The 19,162-nt window shown below is 28.6% G+C and overlaps 1 protein-coding gene across 2 annotated transcripts in view; it reads left to right on the top strand.

Moving 5' to 3' along the window:
- The window catches only part of LOC111678725 (double-stranded RNA-specific editase Adar), a 300,956-nt gene that overhangs the window by 177,170 nt on the left and 104,624 nt on the right, over nt 1–19,162 (top strand). Inside the window, exons 10-11 of one of the 2 annotated variants that reach the window (XR_006940414.1) lie at nt 7,377–7,410; nt 18,206–18,278. The gene's annotated coding sequence lies outside the window, so the exon portion shown is untranslated. Of the gene's footprint in view, nt 1–7,376; nt 7,411–18,205; nt 18,279–19,162 lie in introns of those variants that run through there. The other variant, XR_006940413.1, reaches the window with a different exon arrangement.

The raw sequence follows: 19,162 nt of genomic DNA on the forward strand, positions 1-19,162 counted from the left end.
TAGTCTAGTCTATAGTCTAGTCTATAGTCTAGTCTATAGTCTAGTCTATAGTCTAGTCTATAGTCTAGTCTATAGTCTAGTCTATAGTCTAGTCTATAGTCTAGTCTATAGTCTAGTCTATAGTCTAGTCTATAGTCTAGTCTATAGTCTAGTCTATAGTCTAGTCTATAGTCTAGTCTATAGTCTAGTCTATAGTCTAGTCTATAGTCTAGTCTATAGTCTAGTCTATAGTCTAGTCTGTAGTATAGTCTGTAGTATAGTCTATAGTATAGTCTAGTCTGGTCAAAACGGAGTCTCTTCGATTCTACTTGACAGTTCGCGTGTAGTGAACTACCACGTTAACCAATAGTCTAGTCTAGTTTAGTCTGTAGTCTAGTCTATGATCTAGTCTATAGTCTAGTCTATGATCTAGTCTATAGTCTAGTCTATGATCTAGTCTATAGTCTAGTCTATAGTCTAGTCTATAGTCTAGTCTATAGTCTAGTCTATAGTCTAGTCTATAGTCTAGTCTATAGTCTAGTCTATAGTCTAGTCTATAGTCTAGCCTATAGTCTAGTCTATAGTCTAGTCTATAGTCTAGTCTATAGTCTAGTCTATAGTCTAGTCTAATCTATAGGTTAGTCAATAGTCTAGTCTATAGTATAGTCTATAGTAAGGTCTATGGTGTAGCCTATAGTATAGCTTGTAGTATAGGCTATAGTATAGTCTAGTCTACAGTCTAGTTTATAGTCTAGTCTATAGTCTAGTTTATAGTCTAGTCTATAGTCTAGTCTATAGTCTAGCCTAAAGTCTAGTTTATAGTCTAGTCTATAGTCTTGTCTATAGTCTTGTCTATAGTCTAGTCTATAGTCTAAAATTTTCTGCAGTCATTTAAAAAATAAGTGAACCTATTCTCCAATTTATAAACTTAGTTTTTAAACAATAAAACAAATAAATAATTAAAAATTATGAATTTTAAATAATCTGCCTAAATTTTTTTCTGTGTATTTTAAAATATTTAACTCCATTTTGAATAGTCCAATGACAATAGGATCTGACCCACATTATCTTATTGTAAATGTAATTCATATTGAATATTATTTGACAATAATTTTTTTTAACTTTTCCGGTCCCAAATTGTAAGCAATTTTTCATGTTTTATTTCACAGAATTATTTAATTAAATCTTTAGCATTTATTTCACTTTATTTGTGCTGATTAAATGTATCCTCCATAAATTCAGCCAGCAGTCCATTAATTCAATCATTCAGGTGTGTGTGCGTGCTTTTGGGACTTTTATACATTTTGCCAGTTTCATTAATTTAAATTAATTTGAAAATATTTTTTTCTTTTCATATTCATTAAAATGTTAATTTACCAGCGTATTGTTGTCATTTATGTCACCGTGTCATCGCATCACATCATATTTCCGTTCAGTTTGTGTTAATAAGTAATAATAGCAAAATGGCAACTAGTAAGTAGCAAGTGAAATAAACGCCACGCACACAGAAACACACTTGTCCAATACGACTTACACTCATACATATTAATGTAAATAAAACATTATTATTGGCCGTTATTTATATTATGAATTCCTTTTGCAGTTGAGATTTTTTAACTCTGTTATGGTTTAAGTGGCCAAATAAGTGTCACGTAGCCAGTGAATTAAAATCAAGTGAGCCAAGTCAACATGTCCCAAACCTAACCAGTATAGCAAACCAAACCAAGTCAAACCAGTCATGTTGAAATGATTTATTTGATGACACACAAATGACGTATCACTTGTTTTACTTAAGTTCATTTCATCTTTTAGCAAGCAACTGAGAAACACAACATAAAATGTCAAAAAGACGTTACATCTACTTTCACCACTCATCCCAAGCCTCACAGCCAACGATTAAGAGGTTAATAAAATGCTATTTGTGTTGGACAAATACCGCACGTCAAGCAATTGAAAGTGAGAGTCAAAGAAAGTGAGAGAGTATGAGATTTCGCTGAAATAACATTAAGACATTGTTAAATTGATATTTATTTCAATTGAATTGATTTAAATTTATTGACTGTTTTTTCCTTTTGCTTTTCTTTAGGAGTCAAATCATTTTGTTCGTGACTATAATGCTACCAACAGTATTTTAAAGAAAACTTAAGTATTTACTTATTATTCCCATTTTTTCTAATGGAGCCTAAGACAATAAGTTTAAAAATTAAATTAATGAAATCATTTAAATTAAAAGCTCTATTAATGAAAACAATAAGAGATTTTCAAAAAGAAAATTTAAATTGAAATATAAATTAATTGGGGGGTTCATTAGACTCTTGTAAGTGATTTTTATTTATTATGTCTAAAATGTAATTGAAAAGAAAGTTTGAAAAATTATATTACCATTTAATCTGCAATAAAACAGAAGCCAATCATAAGATTAAGAACAGCAATTAGAAACTTTTGTTAGAAACATTAGAATCTACGATCGGTTCTAAGCATGTTATCATGTAAGTTCGTTTGTCAAAGAAAACGTTTGTCGAAAACAATTATCTAGTTTTCAAGAACATAAGTGTACAAGTTATACAAAAGTCTTAAGACTATAGACTAGGCTATAGACTATAGACTAGACTAGTCTAACCAGTAAAGTCTATAAATTGGACTATAAATTGGACTATAGACTAGTCTATAGTCTAGTCTATAGTCTAGTCTATAGTCTAGTCTATAGTCTAGTCTATAGTCTAGTCTATAGTCTAGTCTATAGTCTAGTCTATAGTCTAGTCTATAGTCTAGTCTATAGCCTAGTCTATAGTCTAGTCTATAGTCTAGTCTATAGTCTAGTCTATAGTCTAGTCTATAATCTAGTCTATAGTCTTGTCTAGACTAGACTATTATTTTTATATATCGTAGCGCAGTAAAAGTACTGCTACACTATTGTAGCTGCTCGTTATTCCTGTTGTATGAATATTTTTATTATCATCTTGCTTATTAATTACCTTGTTATAGGACTTCAAACATTCGTCATCTTCATATGTACGTAAATAACAGTTAAAAACTAATTTCATGTAAATATATTAAAATTACAAAAAAAGTAAAATATCTTTGATGTCCACTTCCCTCATTGTCATCCACTCAAGATAACTTCCTTCAACGTGTCGAATATTTAATGGATTGTTGTACACTGCAAAAATTATTGGACATTTATTCTTCTAATTTTTATTTCAACAATGTTTTAGTTGTCCTAATTTTGACATTGTTTTAAACTTAGGTTTCAATCAGTGAATTTTTTAATTGGCAAAACAAGTTTGTCTAGTGTTTTTTTTTAAACACGTTTTTATTTTTTTTCTGTGTATGTATTCTTTCGTGTTTTTTCCGATAAATATGTTTGCAATTCTCCAGACCTTTAGTATTTCTTGTATAAATTCAAAATCTTCCATCCTTTTTTTTGCATCAGAAACCACATGAATTTCCGCCCAAATACAAACACACCAAGACAGACAAATTTTCTCAAAATACACAGCACCGAATTTACCCTGCAGTTCGCAGTGTGTAGATTGAATTTCTATTGAGTAAGGGAAAAGTAAAGGAATATATATGTTATCACTAGATTACTTAGGAACACAAATATGACTATTGACTACTTGCTGGATTACTTGATGTTAATAATGTAATGACTTCCTTTATGTCCTTTGAACAAAACTTACTTATTAAGTCAATCAAGGATATTGCATTGACTCACGAAAAAATTGTGGGAAAAGTACAAGTCTGAGCGGTAAATTCGAATGCATTCTCAGCATTTGTGTTGTTTTTGTTATTTCTCTTTAATCGAATAATACAAAAAACCCCAAAAAATGGGGGACATGAAAGGCGCTAGTGCATTGGCACTATTGTTTAAAAGACATGCAAAAGTCATTTATTGGTCAATGGCGCAAACGATTAGTTTGTCTTGATTTTTTTCTTTCTTACGTTCATTTGAAATAAAAGAAAGGTAAAAAAATTGTTCAATCGTTTCAACCAAATAGGATTTGAAGAAGCAAAAGAGAATGCAAAAGATTAATGATTATTTGTGTAAAACTAAGAAAAAGTAATAAATACTTGTAATGCAGTAAATTATTTAAGGAAAATCACTAACCGAAAAGAAAATTAAAATTTAAGAAATAATATTCAAATCTGACCATTCGTGATCTTAAGATTAAATTAGATTTATCTCTAGCATGAGACAGGAAATGAGTTAAAAACGTAATTACAAATAGATTTGTTTTATATCTAAGTGAATATATATTTATAAACTTTTTATCAGGTATCTTAAACTGTAAAATCAAATTTAAAACTAATTGCTATTTTTAAAACATAATTCCAATAGATACAGCTATTCAAATTGAACTCATTCATAAATTTATACAATTTGTTTAAATTTCGATTTTTAAACAAGAATCGCTTTTTTTTGTTTATTTTAATTTTAAATTGAAAATCACTAACCAAAAAGAAAATTAAAATTTAAGAAATAATATTCAAATCTGACCATTCGTGATCTTAAGATTAAATTAGATTTATCTCTAACATGAGACAGGAAATGAGTTAAAAACGTAATTACAAATAGATTTGTTTTATATCTAAGTGAATATATATTTATAAACTTTTTATCAGGTATCTTAAACTGTAAAATCAAATTTAAAACTAATTGCTACTATTAAAACATAATTCCAATAGATACAGCTATTCAAATAGAATTCATTCATAAATTTATACAATTTGTTTAAATTTCGATTTTTAAACAAGAATCGCTATTTTTTGTTTATTTTAATTTTAAATTGAAACTGTTTTATATGTTTACTATTTGTTTTTGGTTTATGTAGAAATTATATCTGAGCACAATGCATTAATTTCGGTTTTTACAATTTCTATATAATTTTTTTATTCTACTTTGGAATTTCTGTCACCAAAAAGCTCAACAGTTTTGTTAGAGTTATCATATATTGCATTAAACAATATGACAGTGCACTGTGGGTTGACTGGAAAACAAAATTATGAAGCTTATGTCTCATCATACAGTTTCATAGATTGTGTAATCTAAGGTCTATCTGTTGCCTGAACAACAATCTACTTTTCAGACTGATCAATCGTTTCTTTTATTGTCTGGACTTTAGTCTTCAATTTTCTTTACTATAGATTAAAATATAAACTGGTTGAAAGCCTTTACTATAGCCTTGTTTACATATAGTACCGGATTAATATATTCTCATCTATTATCTGGACTATACTCTGGTTCATAAACACGTATATAGTCCGAATGATATGTTCGTCTATGGACTGAACGAAAGTCATATTTTAGTATTGTCTATAGTCTCGCCTAAAGTCTGGAATATAGTCTCGTCTATGGCCTCATCTACATATACATATATCATGGTTATATTCATCCTTTAACTTTAACCCAGATTAAAGTTTCGTCTATAGTCTGAACTTTAGTTCGTCTATTGTCTTTACTATAGTCTTATATATTGTATGGTCTGTATGGTGTAAAGTACAGTCTAGTCCATCCAGTAGTCCGCATTATTGTCTAAACTAATATCTCATCTATAGTGTTGATTAAAATATCGCCCATATAGTCCGGACTACAATATCGTCTATAGTCTGGATTGCAGTGTCATCTATAATCCGGACCATATTATCGTCTATAATCAGGACTATAGTATTGTCTCTATATTCTCGTCAATAGCCTGAACTATAGTCTGTGCTAGAGTATCATCTGTATATATATGATATATTCTGCATTATAGCTTCCTCTATTGGCTGAACTATAGTGTCATCTATAGTATGATCTTGCCTATTGTCTGAACTAAAGTCTCATATATTACTTGGTCTGTAGTCTGCTATATAGTCTTGGCTATAGTCTAGATTAAAGTCCCTTCAGCATTCTGGATTATAGTCTCGTCTATGGTCTAGAATAAAGTCTCATCTATAATCTAGATTAGAGTCCCGCCAATATTTGAAACTATAGTCTCACTTTAAGTATGTTTCTTAGCCTAGTCTATTGTCTAGACTATAGTCTTGTCTTAAGAATCGGCTCTAGTCTCTCGATTTCTATTGTTGCTTTCTTTAGTCTTGTCTATTGTTTGAATTATAGTCTGGTCTGATGTCAAGTCTCGCACATGTTTTGTCTATAGTTTGTAATATTGTATACAATCTCGTGTATAGTTTGAAATATCATCTAGTGTGTACTGTCTGAATAATAGTCCGGTCTCGATTATAGTCTAAAATATGTAAATATATATCCGTCAAAGTCTGCGCTATAACATTCTAAATAGTATGGTCTATAACTTAGAGTATAGTCTATACTATAGCCTAGTCTATAGCTACAACTATAGTCATCTAAAAAAAACAGCATCAGTAATTTTTACCATTTTGTAGTTATTGTTAAAAACTAACATTCATAAACATACAATATATTCTTTATAACTGATATTAAAAAAATTTTACTGATAGTGAGGTCAAGGCAGCGATTTATGGCATTATTGTTGTTTATTTAAATGACCACTGTGCGACTATAAAAACACAAAGAGACGACATACTAAAAGCAGCCTATAACTTTTTTTTACATTCATTTATATATTTTATTTTTTCACGTTGACTTTTTTTATGGAGCCCATGGTGGAAAATTTTTTGTTGTAAACAACAAACAAACTCATGCAACTGTCAATTTATGTAGTTACTTTGAAATATCCCTGCAGTTTGGTGACTCAAGCTGAATTACAAAAAGACGCTAAGGTGTCAACTAATTACCTGTGAATAATAAATGTGTAAATAACATATGAAGTTGAATCTTAAAAATTCAGAATGAAAAAGAATACATTGTCCATTTAAAATTTGCCAAGTTGTATGTGTTTGTATGTAATTTGTTTTTTTGTTAACAAATTTGCTGTTATTTTAGTATTTTAACAAAAGGTTTATAGACATGTGTTTTTACTGCATCACAATATAACGAAACAAATGCCTTTAATGTCGAGTTGCATGCACCAATTCGAATGTGTTGCCAAAAAACAGGGACATTTTTTATGGTCTTCCAATACAAACAACAACAAATAACTAACTAATATAAACCTTAATTTTGGTGGTAAAAATTTAAGATTTTTTTTAACGTTATCTCTACAACACATGGCCTGGTTGTTATTTGGAAATGCGAGTGCAGACAGACAATGAAAGTATCAAGTTTTTTTTATTAGGGACACCATTTATTTCCTTTTTGTGGTTGGAGACTCAAATCAACGTTCAACTTTGATATTCGATATTTTGCTAATAACAGGACAAAGAAAAAAAAATTACTTAAAAAAAATATGTAGCATGAGTTAATTTTGAATAGAATTGTTTGAGTATAAAGAAGCTAATATAACTCTTTAAAATGCCTTTTCTTTTTATTTTAGGCCTTTAACTCCTGAAGAAATCAATAACGCTTTGGTAAGTGTATAAAATCTTCTTAAACTACTTACCTTTACTATTTCTAACATTTTTCTTTGATACACAAGTTTTTATCATTTTTTACTCTTTACTTGTTAACAACCTATCAACCTCAATTTTTATTTTGAAATTACATTCCAATGTCTCTTATTCCCCAATTACCTACACACCCACAAAAAATACAAATGTATACATTCTTTCTAGTGGGTCAACATGAATACGAACGGTATGGATTGAGTTTATAAGAAGAAATTATTGGTCATGTTAGTTGTGTTTATTTCAAGGAAAAGAATTTAATGAAGTTTTACTTCATACTAAACTTAGTTAGTATGAAATATAGTTGAAGTATTTTTGTTTCATGAGAACGTTTTATGTATGATTCTTTAATAACGACTTCATAAACAGTTATTGAAACTGTTTGAAAACTTAAATCATGATTTTGAAATGAAAACTTCTAAACATGTTAGTGATTTGCTGAAACTTAACTAAAACTTTGTATGATTATAGGGAAGGATATTTGTTTTTTTTTCATTTTTTTTCAAGCTATAATGTAAGGTTAAGTATATCAGACTGTTTATAGAATTAACTTACAAAACCAAAATTGTTGGGAATTTTTTTCAAGGTAGTTCTCTCTAGAATGTTTGCAGACTTACTTTTATAAACAAATATAATTGAGCATGCTATAGCAATCATTCGACCATGATTAAATTTAATATAACAATACTATGGTTACTGTAATTATAAAATCGTCATATCGTAATATAGCCTAGTTTATAAGCTGAACTAACCTGTACTATATTTTGGACTATAGTTTAGAGTATATATAGTCTCGTATATATTCCTAAGCATAGACTTTGTAGACGAGAAACAGTCCAGACGATAGTTTGTATTATAGTCACATTTGGAATTGGATTATAGTCCATACTATACTCTCATATATAATCTGTACTATATATAAGAGATAAGTTTTCAGAATGTAGGAAATTATATAGTCCAAATGACAGACAGACTACATACAGAATATAGCCCATACTACAGTCCAATAAATAATTGAGACTATAGTCCTAATAACATTGTGGTACAGACGATACTATAACAGATAGTATGTGAGGTTACAGGCTCTCGTCATAGTCCATACTTAAGACGATAATATAGTCCATACTACTGAGTAGACTATAGATAAAACTATAGTCTTGACTAAAGACGATACAATAGTCTAGACGATACTCTAGTCTAGATTATACATAGTTGAGGCAATTGTAGGTTATATAGTTAAGACTATAGAAGATATTTATTCCAGACTCTAGATGAGACTGTAGTCAAGACTATAGCCAATACTGTAGACGTGAATATAGAGGATACCATATATAATCCAGACTATTAATGTGTGTATAATCTTGACTATCTACAGTTGCACTTTAGTCCTTTGTATGGACTATAATTCCGTATACACCCAGCAAAAATAAAAGGAAGTACTTCCAAAATAATAACATTTATCACCACTTTAAAAGTAGCTTTAATTGAATTTGTTTACCTTATATGGATGTACTGTTTATTGACATCCAAAAGAAGCGAAAAGAACCCAACTTTGTTTAAAATTGTACTGTAATTTTTTGAATTAAACCTATTTTATTTTGGAGTTGATTGATAAATTGATCTAATTTATTTATTTATGTTAATATTATTTTAGTTAAATTACTTCGTAATAACTTCAATAAAAAGAACATAAAAATTACTTCTTGAAAATTACTTCAGATGTAGTGAATGAGGAATCAAATAAAAAGAACATTCATCCTTTCAGTCTTTTTCAGTAATTCCATGAAGTAAATTCTACTTCTTTTTCGCTTCTTTGAAAGTTCTTGAAAATTACTTCAGATGTAGTGAATGTGGAATCCTCCTAAGACAAGCCTGTGTAAAATCATCAATTCTTCAGCTCTTTTTCAGTAATTCCATGGAGTAAATTCTACTTGTTTTTCGCTTCTTTGGAAGTTCTTTTTTTTGCTGGGCAGTCTCATTTACAGTCTGGATTATATCCATGTCCATAATGTAATGGATAATAGTTAGTATATAGCATGGAGAATTTACTTCACTGTAATCGCGCTTTCTCTGTGGCTTTGCTTGCCACAATTTTAAAGCCTTTGTAAAGCTTCATATCTGCCACCAAAATATTTTAATTGAAATTCTAAAGAATTTTCTTATATTGTCAAACCTGCTGATAAGGGTTGGTAAAGGATAAATTTAATAAGCATGACCTTTTAAAACTTTAAATATTTGTTAAACATAATAAAGTAACATTGGTCAAAAAAAAAAAAAAAAACATATACTTAATGTTAATTTTGTTGTTAAAGTTCTCATGCTGTTTGTAAATGTACCACTGAAAAACGTGCTGAAATAAAAGAGAATCATTTTAATCTAAAAATCACTAAAAATGTTATTTTACTCCTGTAAATAGAAGGTTATAAAAAGTGTAACATAAAAAAAGTTGTACTAAACTTTGTTGCACATAAAAAGTTTTTTTTTTATATTTCAAATTAAACACACATTTAGACGCTTTAAACAATTAAAGCTAAAAAAGTATAAATAAACAGCAAAACAAATAAAAAAAAGTTAAATCCCATAAAAATTAGCTTTATAATACTTTTATTTCAATTTGGCCAACAATTGTTGCAATTTACATTTAAGAATAACTTTTATATTTTATTTTAAATTGTTTAAATTTGGTATGTTTGTTTGGTGTGTGAAACATTTTAATTAATTTTTAAGCCAAGAAAACAAGTATGATTCTCCAATGAACTTAAGGAAAATAGTCATAAAAAATGAAAGTGAATGTAGACGGTTTTGTAGTTTTTTGTTTTGTTTTTGCAAAAAAAGAAGAACAGGAAACAAGTAATTTTAACTACATTTTTACACTTGGCAAACAATTAACTAAAGGTTTTTGTCTTGTTAGAATCTGTTCTTTTTGTCTTTTTCGTTTTGCTTTATTTTATTGTGTCGTTTTATCTTTTTTACCTTTTGCGACAACAACATGTTGTGTTGTTTAGAGACTTTAATATTAAAGTAATCTGAAAGTACAGTCGATTAAGTCCGACTTTATAATAGTTCTAGTTAAGTTCTATTTCAGTTCAAGTTCAGTTCTAGTTCAGTTCTAGTTCAGTTCTAGTTCAGTTCTAGTTCAGTTCTTGTTTAGTTCTAGTTCAGATCTAGTTCAGTTCTAGTTAAGTTCTATTTCAGTTCAAGTTCAGTTCTAGCTCAGTTCTAGTTCAGTTCTAGTTCAGTTCTAGTTCAGTTCTAGTTCAGTTCTAGTTCAGTTCTAGTTCAGTTCTAGTTCAGTTCTAGTTCAGTTCTAGTTCAGTTCTAGTTCAGTTCTAGTTCAGTTCTAGTTCAGTTCTAGTTCAGTTCTAGTTCAGTTCTAGTTCAGTCTAGTTCAGTTCTAGTTCAGTTCTAGTTCAGTTCTAGTTCAGTTCTAGTTCAGTTCTAGTTCAGTTCTAGTTCAGTTCTAGTTCAGTTCTAGTTCAGTTCTAGTTCAGTTCTAGTTCAGTTCTAGTTCAGTTCTAGTTCAGTTCTAGTTCAGTTCTAGTTCAGTTCTAGTTCAGTTCTAGTTCAGTTCTAGTTCAGTTCTAGTTCAGTTCTAGTTCAGTTCTAGTTCAGTTCTAGTTCAGTTCTAGTTCAGTTCTAGTTCAGTTCTAGTTCAGTTCTAGTTCAGTTCTAGTTCAGTTCTAGTTCAGTTCTAGTTCAGTTCTAGTTCAGTTCTAGTTCAGTTCTAGTTCAGTTCTAGTTCAGTTCTAGTTCAGTTCTAGTTCAGTTCTAGTTCAGTTCTAGTTCAGTTCTAGTTCAGTTCTAGTTCAGTTCTAGTTCAGTTCTAGTTCAGTTCTAGTTCAGTTCTAGTTCAGTTCTAGTTCAGTTCTAGTTCAGTTCTAGTTCAGTTCTAGTTCAGTTCTAGTTCAGTTCTAGTTCAGTTTTAGTTCAGTTTCTTTTTCAGTTCTAGTTCAGTTTAGTTCAGTTTCTTTTAGTTCTAGTTTTTTAGTTCTAGTTCAGTTTTTAGTTCAGTTTTCTTTCAGTTTTTTAGTTCTAGTTCAGTTCTAGTTTTTTTTCTTTTAGTTCTAGTTCAGTTTAGTTCAGTTCTAGTTCAGTTCTAGTTCAGTTCTAGTTCAGTTCTAGTTCAGTTCTAGTTCAGTTCTAGTTCAGTTCTAGTTCAGTTCTAGTTCAGTTCTAGTTCAGTTCTAGTTCAGTTCTAGTTCAGTTCTAGTTCAGTTCTAGTTCAGTTCTAGTTCAGTTCTAGTTCAGTTCTAGTTCAGTTCTAGTTCAGTTCTAGTTCAGTTCTAGTTCAGTTCTAGTTCAGTTCTAGTTCAGTTCTAGTTCAGTTCTAGTTCAGTTCTAGTTCAGTTCTAGTTCAGTTCTAGTTCAGTTCTAGTTCAGTTCTAGTTCAGTTCTAGTTCAGTTCTAGTTCAGTTCTTTTCAGTTCAGTTCTAGTTCAGTTCTAGTTCAGTTCTAGTTCAGTTCTAGTTCAGTTCTAGTTCAGTTCTAGTTCAGTTCTAGTTCAGTTCTAGTTCAGTTCTAGTTCAGTTCTAGTTCAGTTCTAGTTCAGTTCTAGTTCAGTTCTAGTTCAGTTCTAGTTCAGTTCTAGTTCAGTTCTAGTTCAGTTCTAGTTCAGTTCTAGTTCAGTTCTAGTTCAGTTCTAGTTCAGTTCTAGTTCAGTTCTAGTTCAGTTCTAGTTCAGTTCTAGTTCAGTTCTAGTTCAGTTCTAGTTCAGTTCTAGTTCAGTTCTAGTTCAGTTCTAGTTCAGTTCTAGTTCAGTTCTAGTTCAGTTCTAGTTCAGTTCTAGTTCAGTTCTAGTTCAGTTCTAGTTCAGTTCTAGTTCAGTTCTAGTTCAGTTCTAGACAAGATCATGTACACAGTTCAGTTTTTACAACATAGCATGAGATTCTAAAACATGTTTCAACATTAAGTGTACAAATATTACTACAAATATCAACTCAAACATGTAGTTGTGTAGGGTATCAAAATCCTACTAAACCTATAGCACACACAATTTTGCTCAAAACTGCCAAGTTGCAGGTGAACAAAGACTAGAAAATTAATTTTAGAAAAAAATTAAAACAAAAATATGGGGAAAATAAGAAAGAAAACAAAAAAAAAATCGTTTATAAAAGAGTATAAACAAAACTCTGAGTGCAAGTGGAGATAAGCAGCATGTTAAATAATATAAAGTTTTTTGTTTAGCCTTTAACCCGGATGTAAAATAAACAACATTTCTTTTTTTAAATAAGAAACGGAAATAAGGAAAAAAATATGGCACTGTTTGTTAACTTCCTCGTGTGTTGGTACGAGGGTATTCTTAAAAATTAGATCAGCAGTAGATCAGTAATTTAATTCTTCTACAATCACTATAAAATTTCTTCTGAGAATAGTCAATTTTCTGCCTGCCTTAGTATAAACATTATTGCTTTTATTTTCTTTTTGTAAAACACATTCTTAAGTACTTGTGTTGTTAGTACAATTGTGAAGACAGGCTGATAATAACCCCTTTACAAGTACAAATAAATAAACAAATAATTCCTTTGAGTAGCTTTTTCTTTTTTGTTTTTATTTTCGTTTTCATTTCGTTTGCAGCCTTGTTTACTAATTGTTAAACTTGTTAAACAGATAATATATTTTTATTAAGTAAAATAAAAATGTTAAAAATGCTGTGTTTAAATAAAAAAATAGCACTCGCATTTGAATACGCAGCCAAAACAGAAATTTATTTAAGACAATTATTTGTGACAAAATCATACATTGACAATTACACTGCGATGTGGGTGTGAGTATTTATGTATCTGAGTGTTTATGTGTGTGTGTGAGTGTGTATGTTTGTAGGTTACCAAGTGTTAATGCTTAAATTGTTTGCGTTTTGATTCCATTTTATTTATTTAGGGGTATTTATTAGGGTGATGTTTTTTTCTTTGAACTATTTTAATCTTGTTAATTAGGGTATAATGTTATATCAAATGATTTTTAATAAATGATTAAACTTTAGAAATTTGAGGAACTGTATAAATTTTTAAGTTTAAATTTTGATGTAAAGGTAATAATTATTAAAGATAACGACAACTTAAACTGCAGGAATTCGTTATAATAACAATTTCAATTACAGTTTGCAGTAGTTGCATGAATTTCAATTGCATTTAATTGTAATTGCAAAATCATCAATTGCATATAATTGTAATAATAGTTTTCTAGATATGTAATTTTTACATACACAGAAAAACTTTGTCGGTAGTTTATTTTCAATTAACATGCTTTTCTCATTCTTTAATTTTTATTTAAACAAATTGTTATTTGTCTTAATTATCTTACTGTTTGAAACTTACGTGTACAATTTTGATTACATTTTTAATTGATTCAATCAATTTTTTTATTGATTTAAAAATTTTTTCTGACCTACTTTTTTATTTGATATTTTTTAATATTTTATTTTGTTTTTTTGTTTTTATTTTATTTATAATTTTTAAATAGTCAATAAAACTGTAGGCATATAATATTCAACTTTCTTTACAATTTATAAAATACTTTTTATGCTCAATTGTGACATTAAAGTGATATCTTTTGTAAATGCTGAACGTATTGTTAAAGGTTGAGTAGTCCTTTAACGTTGTGTGTAATCGATTAAAAATTTAATAGTTTTAATCATCTTCTTAATTGATCTCTACCAAACACTTTTATTTATTTGATTAATAAATTAATGAAAAAATCAATTTTATACTTTTATGAATTAATCAATGTTAAATCTTATCTCAATTATTGACATTAATTGTTCTGATTAAATGTATTTTTCATTTATTTTTTATTTTCACTAAAAATATCAGTTTTTCGTAGGAAATAAAATTGATCACAGATTTCACTTGTTTTTGCTGTATCTCTTAAAGTTTTCGAGAAAAACTGACTCTTATGTTTTCACTCAAAAAAACATGTTTTAAGTTTGAAATATAGGTCATCACAGATTTCGATTGTTTTTGCAGTATCTCTTATAGTTTTCGAGAAAAATGTACTTTTATGTTTTCACTCAAAATGGGTGATCGCAGATTTCGCTTGTTTTTGCTGTATCTCTTACAGTTTTCGAGAAAAATGGACTTTTATGTTTTCACTCAAAAAATCGGTTTTTGGTATGAAATATAAGTGATCACAGAATTCGCTTGTTTTTGCTGTATCTCTTATAGTTTTCGAGAAAGATGGACTTTTATGTTTTCACTCAAAAAATATGTTTTTGGTAGGAAATATGGGTGATCACAGATTTCGCTTGTTTTAGCTGTATCTCTTATAGTTTTCGAGAAAAATGGACTTTTATGTTTTCCCTCAAAAAATCGGGGTTTCGCTTGTTTTTGCTGTATCTCTTATAGTTTTCGAGAAAGATGAAATTTTATGTTTTCATTCAAAATGTCGGTTTTCGATTGGAATAATGGTTGATCTCAAATTTCAGTTGTTTTTGCTGTATCGAGAAAAATGGACTTTTATGTTTTCACTCAAAAAATCAGTTTTGATAGGAAATATAAGTGATCACAGAATTCGCTTGTTTTTGCTGTATCTCATATAGTTTTCGAGAAAAATGGACTTTTATGTTTTCACTTAAAATATCGGTTTTTGGTTGGAAATAAAAGTGATCACTAATTTCGCTTGTTTTTGCTGTATATCTTATAGTTTTCGCGATAAACGGACTTTTAGTTTTTCACTAACTCTGAACTTCACAATCATTAAGCCTTATATTTTTTTATTTTTTTTGCCACCTTATTATTACTTATGCCTACGTATATGTTTTTAGGTCCCAGCAATTCTACAAAGCGTCAATGTATCCGAAAAAGAAAGTGATTTCCACTAACGTCTTAACACCTAGTTGGCTCCAATTTGTCTTTCGTAGCAGATGTACTCTTTATAAACAAGGGTGAAGATAATCGTCACTTTAGTGTCTCCTTTGTAAGTGAAAGAGTGGAAACTTAATAAACAAACTTAAACTCTTGGTCTGTCTCTTCGTAATTAGACTCGTAGGACAATCACATGTTAAAATATGTACTGTGAGCGATAGGTTAAATAGAAAATTCGGGACAGTCCGACCGAACTGCTGGGTTAGTATAAAATGGTTTATTTATTTATAGTTGTGGGTGTGAGTATGTGTTTCTTTGTATGTTTGCTGTTTCTATACGTGTTTGTTTTTATTAAAGATTCATAGAAGGTTTATTTGTTTATGTGATACGTATGCATGTATATGTGTATTTTATTTTATATTACAATTCATTTCATTTCCTACATTCAACTACTAAAACAATAGTAGAATATATTAGACAGTGGGTTAATAATATTAAGATAAGTTAAGCTTTAATTTAATTGCCTGAAATTCAAAAATAATATAATCAATGTAATATTTTTTTTAGTTATCACAATTAATTGTGTAAACAGTAAATAATAAATAATATTATTAGATTAAAAAATTTAAGAGTTAAACTTTACTTTTGCTTTAAAATTCTATTTAACTACTGTTCATTATTGCAAATCAAAGTTTCATCTGATCTTATCCTATATAAACGTTTATCACGTAGACCACGAGTATAAATACTTATACAGCCAACAAACATCAGTATATTACAATTCAAATAATAGTTGTATCCTTTGAAAAAATAACTCTACACTCAAGTCAATAAGAATGTCAAACAAAAGTATCATTGCCAAAATGACAAAAATGTAAGAAATAAAAACGTTAAAGAGAAATCGAAGAAACAAAAACACAAAAAAAATAGGAATACATGAGAATGTTTAGATACAAATTGCTGACACTGCTTAAGCAACAATGCTTTGATATGTGTGATTGTATAAGTATCTATATCTATATGTGATGTCTTCAACAAATATGTCCTCCTCTCTATACGTTTGAAAGATATCAGCTCCCAGACCGACTGTTTGCTTATATGTCAGTCTGTTGAAATGACATTTTGTCTGTTTACGTTTTTGTTTACATATTAAAGTAATAGAATTATTTTCTCTCATTTTCAATGTTTGAATCTTAAAACAGGAATTTTTATCTAAGTTTTCTTTTTGTTTTTAGCGTTTTATTACTCTTTTGGTATTTTGAAAGCCTTAAGTTGTAAACGGGTGATGGAAGGGTGAGTGAGTTCCTTGGAATTCTTGTGTTTTTAAGCACAAGTGTGATTGACTAAGTATGTGAGATTGTAATTGACAGTGGATCTGCTTGTGTTTGTGTGTTTTTAGAAATGCTTATTGTTTGTATTTATTTTAATGAAGTTGTGAATATATGCAGGAAAGTTAGACCGTTGCAGGAAAATTAAGTTAAGATGATTTTGTTAAGAAACCCTTTTTTTTGGGGAATTTTAAATATTTTTGGAAAATTGAAAACAATTTTATTCCTTTGAAGTAAAAAATTTCTTCAAAAATGTTAAAATTTTTATATTTTTTAGGATTAGTCTAATATTTTTGAATATAGGGCAATATGCTAGTATGTAAGGTTTTCATTTGTTTATGTTGCTGTCATCGATGTATGTGTTATTAAGGACTATAAACAATTAAACTAGAGCTTAATATTACAGTTACAAGTTACTTGTAAGTAACAATACACATAAAGTAAATAATAAATTTTAAAAACCTAAATTTCACTTTCATTAGTCCTTCGTTTTTGGTTAACATTGCATTAATATAAGCATGTGTGTTGGTAAATCATTTAAGCTTATCTATTTCTAACCAAATGTCTGTATAGATATTTGGTGATATAAGCTCAGATGTCTCTGGCAATTTACGTTCAGATGTTTGTATTTTCAGAGCAGTTTGTTTAAGGTAATTCATATGTCTTAACGTAAAGTAGATTGTAAACATGTTTCATATAATTCCGCACAATTAAGTTCAAACCAACTTAATAATTAAGCCCACATACCATACAATATGTACGTTCATCACAGTTTACTTTCATTCTTATTTTACTGAGAAAAAAATTATAATTTGCCTTTGACTTTATTTTTAGACTTTAATATTGTGTGATATTATTTTTTTTTGTTTTCTTAACTCCTGTTTTGTTGTAACTATACAAATTAAAGACTTAATTTGGTATTACATTAGAAAAGAAATGCTCTATTTTAAGCTAAAATTATTTTGCTTAAATCCTTCAATGTTATTAAAGGTTTAAGAATGAAAAAAATAAATAATTTAATTATATTTATTAAGCTATAAAAATTTCCATTAAGAATTAAATATAAATAATATTTAAATTTAATTCTTAATATATGTATGTATTTTAATTTAATTAATTCGTAATGTTATACTGATGGAAAGACCGCCATGTTGTATGATTGATATATGGCAAAAACTTATTAATCATACGTCTAGGTTGTTGAAAGTTTGATTAAATATTCGTTGTGTTAATATGCAAAAATAAATAAATTTTTAGTACTAAAACTAGTTTTAAGTGGTTATACTAATTCTTAGTAGTAAAACTATTCTTAGTACTAAAACTGAATTTTAAATTTGCCTCTAGAAGGTTAGTGGTTAGTGTTCTAGAGGTGGTGGATTCGATTGCCTCGCAACAGGTTCGATAGACTTCTAGTTGTATTTCGGATTTGATGTATATATGTACATGTACATTATACATCCTCCATTCAAACTAACTAAATAACTTACCAAAATAAACATTTAATACAAAATGTAATTTTAGTACTAAAACTATAATAATTTTTAATATTAAAATATAAATTTTAGTACAAAAACCTTTTTGTAGTCTTCAAATTAATTCACTTTTTATTTTACTTTTCCATTCTTTATATAGTTTACTCTTCAATATCCACTCATTCTTCACATTCTACAATCAACAGTTTATCAAGTAAAAAAACAGCAAAGTTATGAACAGGTAGTTACGTTTAACAATAAACCCATTAAAACTTATCATGAATAAATACAGAAAAGGGTGAGTTGTTTATATAATCTCAACAAACAATAATTTTTTTTTGCCATATTTCTTGTTTTATTTTTAAAAAAGTATAAAATATCATAATAACAATGTAATGAACTGAAACTGTTGAAATATTTATTGTGTAATAATGGCAAAACTCAGTTGTTGCCTCTTACTTCCACGGCCAATACTAAATTGCCTTTGTTGCTGTTTTGGTTCTTGTTATAATTACCCTTAAGACCATTTACTTTGAGTTAAACACACTGTTTCATTGAACTGTTTCAACTAGCACAAGGTTACACCAAAGAAGTAAACTCTTTTTTTGTAACCCTATTTAAATTAATATATTGTAATGGAGAAAATTTAGTACAAATCAAGAGCTGAATAATAAAGGTATGAAATAAGTACAAAAAATAGAAGAAGAAACATCAAAGGTCGTTTGACAATTATGGGTAACCAAGTAAACTACCCACTGATGAGTGTCTTTTAAAAATGATTATTTGGTTATAAATATAGAAAAAAGTAAAGCTATGACTGATGTTTAGTCATCAGAAAAATTTAATTAATAAACAAACGCAGTGGTGTCTGTCATTAAAAAAAATCTGCAGACATAATAAAAATACTTAAAAAGTGTTATTGACATTTCCAAGAATTTTAAATTTGTTTAAGATTTTTTTCAATGTTACTTTCCGTTAATTAAATACTTTGGAAAATTCGGATAACTTTAAACTGAACGAGAACTGAACTAGAACTGAACTAGAACTGAACTAGAACTGAACTAGAACTGAACTAGAACTGAACTAGAACTGAACTAGAACTGAACTAGAACTGAAC

Source organism: Lucilia cuprina, chromosome 3 (assembly GCF_022045245.1).
Source record: "Lucilia cuprina isolate Lc7/37 chromosome 3, ASM2204524v1, whole genome shotgun sequence".
Lineage (NCBI taxonomy): Eukaryota > Metazoa > Arthropoda > Insecta > Diptera > Calliphoridae > Lucilia > Lucilia cuprina.